Below are 6,551 nucleotides of genomic sequence, written 5' to 3'. Positions count from 1 at the left end.
CCTTGCGGTTCAAGTAAGCGATCAACTACCAAAACCGGTCATGAGCGTTGACACCGCTCCTTGTGTCCTTTGTCTTAGTCGATCATCGATGCATATTGCCCCTTGTTATATGCTTCCCCTACTCAACAAGCGGAGGAGGCATGTGCATTCAACATTCCCAATGCACCGTGGAGACAACATCGAATTTAAGCTTGGGCCAAAATAACCAACAAATGGGGGCTCCTCACGGTTTTGCTAATCAACACATTCGACCTACCAATAATTTTATTCCATACCACCAAGGAAATAATCAACAATACCAACAAGGTCAATTTCAAAATAATTCTAATGCTAATTATCGGACCAACCGCAGCCTTGTTCGGCTAATCCAAATCCCAACTATAATCAACAACTTCTAAGCAATAATCGAGAACTACTACATTTGCACAACTGCGCTAACCATTACGGATAGGACAAATGAGACTTTCTGGCTTACATGAACCAACAGTCTCAAATTTTAGCGTCTATCCAACAATCACTTTAGCAATTGGGCAAAGAAAAGAGTCGAGGAAAGGCGTGTTTCTGCACAAGCGGTTCAAACCCTAAACCGGCAAACACGACCTTTGGGCCGACCAATGCCCCGGTACAAGCACCCACCCAAGGTGAGGTCCATGCAATCACGACTCTACGATCACGGAAAAGCGTCGACAATCGGATCATTATGCGGATGATCAACCAAAAGAGCGGAGGGTTCAAGGAATCTATTTCTAAGAATGAACCTACGGAAGATTCCCCAGATTCAACAAAGTCAACACCTCGAATGTTGGAAACAAGCAAGTAGACCCTTTTGCCAAATTCAGCCCTAAGGCACCGTTTCCTACACGCGGCAGCAAAGAATAAACGATGACAATTTTCTTTGAAATTCGAGAGACTTTTCAAAATTTAACAATAAACTTACCTTTTTCGATGCCTTAAAATTATTACCAAAACATGCAAAAATTTCGAAAGATATGTGCACCACAAAAGAAGAACTAACGTTCCTCGACAAAAGCGTTCCTCATTTGAGCGGTTTCCCTCCATTACCGAACCTGATGGTATAGTAAAATACAAAGGACCTTGGTAGACCAGCGGTTCCATGCACCTTAGGTGACAAATACCGCGACTCTTGTTCTACTAGACCTAGGAGCTAGTGTGAACTTACTTCCATATTATTTATTTAAACAACTAGGTCTTCATGAACTTAAACCTACCACCATGACTTTACGGTTAGCGGATCGTTCCATAAAGTATCCAAAAGGAATTGTGGAAAAGCGTCTTTGTAAAAGTCAAGATTTCTTCTATCCTGTAGACTTTGTTATTTTGGATCTGAAGTTGCATGTGATTCCATTCCTATCATCTTAGGGCGTCCGTTCCTCGCCACTTTGCTAATGCTCTTATTAAGCTGTAGAGATGGTTCCATGACCATGTCCTTTGGAAATCTTTCGGTCGAGGTGAATGTGTTCAAGTTGATGAAACAACTTCGAGCGACATTGATGGTGAGGTCAGCGGGGTTGATGACATTCAAGAGTATTTTACAAACTCTTTTCACGAAGATGAAGTGTACCAATTTCTTTCCTTTAGCGACTCGAGTTTGAGGGCGATGATTATACACAAGAAGTAAATGAGTTATTAGAGTCGATTACCATTATTTGACCCTACAGCGGTGATGTCTAGTAACTTGGATGATCATCAATCTGTTTACTACATGGATGATGACCTTCCTCAAGAATCTTTAATACCAGCTCCGCCCCCTGAATTAAAACCTCTTCGCCGAATTAAAATCGTCTGACTTGATCTTTGATGGTGCGTCACCGGTTATTATTTCTTCACAATTGGTGGCGATCATGAAGCTCGTTTAATTAATGTCATTCAACAACATCGTTACGCTATTGGATGGTCCCTCGATGACATTAAAGGCATTGAACCTAATGTGTGCACCCATCGCATACACACGGAAGAAAATGCTAGGGCGTCGCGTGAACCCGCGTCGCCTAAACCCTACCATGAAAGATGTGGTCGAGAGGAGGTGTTAAAATTACTAGATGTGGGTATTATTTACCCTATCTCTCGATAGTGTTTGGGTGAGTCCGTACCGCGTAGTTCCAAAGAAATCGGCATTACGGTTGTGCGAAATGATAAAGATGAATGCATTTCGCTCGTATCGATAAAATGGCGAATATGCATTGACTATCGCAAACTTAATGCCGTCACTCGTAAGGATCACTTTCCACTTCCATTCATCGATCGGATGCTCGAGCGTTTAGCGGTCATGCCTATTCTTGCTTTCTTGATGGTTATTCGGTTATTTTCAGGATAGTCATAGACCCTGGCGATCAAGAAAAGACAACGTTCACTGTCCATTTGGTACATTTGCATATATAGGCGAATGCCTTTTGGCCTTTGCAATGTACACGGTACTTTTCATTTGCATGCTTCATATTTTTCAGTGATATGGTTGAGCGGTTTATGGAAGTATTCATGGACGACTTCTCAATTTATGGAGATTCTTTCGATAGCTGTCTATCAAATCTTGAAAAGGTCTTTACACGTTGTGAAGAGAAAAACCTTGTTCTTAATTGGGAAAAATGCCATTTCATGGTTACTAAAGGAATAGTTTTAGGACATATCGTTTCAAAGGATGGAATCGAAGTCGACAAAGCTAAGATAGAAAAAATTGCTTCACTTCCTATACCAAAAACAGTTCGAGACATTCGCGCATTCTTAGGACACGCAGGTTTCTATAGGAGATTTATTCAAGATTTCTCAAAGGTTGCTAGACCTTTAACCAATCTCCCCGCTTAAAGATGCCGTTTTTATTTCAGTTTCAGGTTTGCAAACAAGCCTTTGAGGTATTAAAACCCGCATTAACTACGCTCCCATAATTCAACCACTGATTGGTCTAAACCTTTTGAATTAATGTGTGGCCTTGGCGACTATGCTATAGGAGCTGCATACTACTAGGGCAACGCCGGAAGATAAGCCGGTTGTCATTTACTATGCGAGTAAAACCCTTAATGAAGCTCAACGTAACTATACCATCACCGAGAAAAGTTTCGCCGTTGTATATCGTTAGATAAGTTTCGATCCTTACCTAGTGGGTTCTCCAACTATTGTCTACAGCGACCATGCGGCGCCGTTATCTATTAGCGAAAAAGATGCAAAACAAAGGTTGATCCGATGGATTCTCCTTTTGCAAGAGTTTACTCGAAATTAGAGATAAAAAGGTAGCGAAAATGTGGTTTGCAGACCATTTATCAAGACTTGTCGGTGATGTTGATCACGATCTTGAACCTATCGTGATTCCTTTCGGATGAACACTTGTACTCTATTTTTTCGTCCCTTGGTACGCTGACATAGTAAATTACTTAGTTACCGAGGAAGTTCCTTTATCTTGGTCTCGTAATGACCGGAAAAAGTTTTTATCCCTTTGTGAAATTCTATTTACGGGATGATCCCTACCTCTTCAAGTATTGTTCGGACCAACTAATCCGCCGTTGCATTCCGGTTGGGAACACAACGATGTGTTATCTTTACGCCATGAACAATCTTGTGGTGGTCATTTTAGTGGTAAGAAAACTGCGGCCAAAGGTTCTACAATGTGGTTTTATTAGCCAACACTGTTTAGAGATGCACATGAGCATTGCAAAGCATGCAATCGCTGCCGGCCGATTAGGTCGCATTACTCAGCGTAATATGATGCCCTTAAATCCCATTCTAATTGTGGAAATCTTTGATGTATGGGGCATCGACTTCATGGGTCCATTTCCAAATTCTCATGGCTTCCTATACATACTTGTAGCAGTTGACTATGTGTCAAAATGGATTGAGGCATTGGCATGTCAAGCTAACGATCATAAAACGGTCGTTTTGTTTATAAAAGAAAATATTTTTCTCGATTTGGTGTTCCAAAAGCTATAATTAGTGGCGGGGAAAACATTTCTGCAATAAAATTTTGAATCATTAGTAAAGAAATATGGAGTCACGCACAAAGTGGCAACTCCATATCATCCTCAAACCGATTGGTCAAGTAGAAGTCTCTAATCGAGAAATAAAATCCATTTTGGAAAAAACTGTCAATCCATCTAGAAAATTTGGTCTCTACGATTATCGATGCCTTGTGGGCATCTGAGCGACTTTTAAGACACCTATAGGGATGTCTCCGTATCGCCCTCATTTTTGGAAAACCTTGTCATCTGCGGTTGAACTTGAGCACCGTGCTCACATGGGCCATCAAAAGCCACCAATTATAAACTAACATGGCGGTGTAAAAAAAGAAAAAATTGCGGTTAAATGAGCTTGAGGAAATTGAATTGATGCCTATGATCTCTCAAAATCCTATAAAGCCAACATGAAAAGAGTGCATGACAAGCACATATTGCGAAAAGAGTTCAAAGTCGGTCAAAAAGTTTTGATGTACAACTCAAGATTACACATTTTTCGGAAAAATTAAAAACTTCGATGGTGCGGTCCTTTCCTTTGTCTCTGCTGTCACCCCTTATGGGGCTATCTCTATGAAAAAGCGAAAATGATGGTAGCGAATTCCAAGTAAATGGCGGCCTTAAACATTATCATGAGTTCGCTCTCCGGATGTCGAAGAGACTCTTCTCGATGATCCGGTCTACCACGGACTACTAGATTATTTGGTGTACTTCTTTCCATGTATTTAAACAGGGAAAAGTATGCCATTAGGGTAGCGGGGCCCTCTTCTATTTTCTTTTCTAAAATTCCCTAGAGTGTGTGGTTTTGCAAAGCGCGGAACCTTAGTCCCGAAAACTCTACTGCCGAGGCCCGAGTATAAATGTCTTCGATAATGTCGAAGCAAAGCGTGCCTCGGAAAACAATGGGTACCAAAATTTCAACTCCTTCTTTCTCCTCCCCTTTTTTCTATTCTCTTCCTCGCGAACTCCAACTCATCATTTGGTCCAAATCTCACCCATCTCGAATTGGTAATGGTCGTAGTACTTTTGCTCAAAGCGGCGAAAAAGGATGGGGTGGTGTATGGTATCAAACTCTTTTTACGTCGGGTCTTGATCTTTTATCGAGATGAGCGGTATAAGGTATATTATTATCGACACCAGCTCAGCGGGATAAACTCGTCGTCGTCGTTGGGATTGCTCTTGAGGATCGGGTTGGGATTTCGTCTTGAGGATCGGCGTTAAAAGACTCACATTCGTCTTGAGGATCGGCGTTAAAAGACTCACTTTCGTCTTGAGGATCGGCGTTAAAAGACTCAACATGTATATACTCGTTTTGTTTTATTAGCACCCGGCATGGTGCCCAAAAAGTCGTGATATGCACCATCGGACATTTCCTAGTTAAATGCGGGCAATGGATTCCCCAGGCCAACCCGTTCAGTTTTCTATGTATTTGTTTGAGGCGGTTTGAGGCTATACCATATGTACTAAGGGTAATATTATTATTAGACCATTGCACATTGGTCAAGGATGGTACCGATCCTAAACCCTAGGCCCCCAAAACATAAAGGATAAAGCCGCGGTCACGTTTGGATTGGGTTCACCTGAGCCGACATGAAAGTTGCTTGAGTTAAGCTGTTGTGATGTGTTGTTTTTCCGGTGTTGTTGACACGTTCTTCTCGACTTGTACATTTGTATATAAAGGATAAATAAATAAAAACCAAAGATTGTTAAAAAAAAAAAAAAAAAAAAAAAAAAAAAAAAAAAAAATGATGTTTGAATGTGATTTTTCATATTCTAGTGGATGTCATTTTTAATACTGATCGTTTCGATATCTCATCCGTTAAATTCGGAGTTGAAACGAATCGAATTTCCACGTTTGAAATTTCGGAACATTTCGGGACATAAGAGGAATTTCTGTAATTCATTTGTACTTGGGCCAAAATTTTACCCGACCCAAAAACCCAAGATCCGGGTACAAAGCCCACGCGCGGGGCACCCACGCGTCCACCCCCCTCACTTCTTCTTCCACAAAAAACGGATCTTGGTCCCCTCACCATCCACTCGCGCGCGCGGCATACCAGCAGTGAATTCGACCCGCGCACGCGGGCCAAACTCCACCAACCTCAACCCCCTTCCTCCAGCACCACCTCCTCCACCTCCTCTTGCTATTTGCACCATCAAAATTTAAATTATACCGCTATGGCAACCACGAAGGCAATTACGGTCGAGAGAAATTTCACAAATCTCTATAATTAGGGATATTTCACCCATTTTTGATGAGGAAATTGAAAGTAGAGAGTGGGAATATCTATTGCATCGAATCCCAGCTCAATATTCGAAGAATTGGTGTTGAAATTTTATAATAATGGAGGTTTCGGGTGGCGAATTTTGGATTACGGCGGATGGGATGGAGCGTGAACTCATTTGGAGTTGATTTGAATACCGCAGATTTCGATTAACTCGATAGCCCGACCCCTGTTATTGTCGGAGTATCCGACCCACGAGGGATTTGATGTTTGACACGCTTCGAGGGGAGTACAACAACTGGCTCGGCTCAAGCTGCGTGTACCGGCATTAAGCTCGGGCGTAACCAATTAGCCGTCACTCAATGGTTGG

The sequence above is a fragment of the Coptis chinensis genome, chromosome 3, assembly GCF_015680905.1.
Source record: "Coptis chinensis isolate HL-2020 chromosome 3, ASM1568090v1, whole genome shotgun sequence".
NCBI classification, from domain to species: Eukaryota; Viridiplantae; Streptophyta; class Magnoliopsida; order Ranunculales; family Ranunculaceae; genus Coptis; species Coptis chinensis.
Note: the sequence above shows the minus strand (reverse complement) of the source record.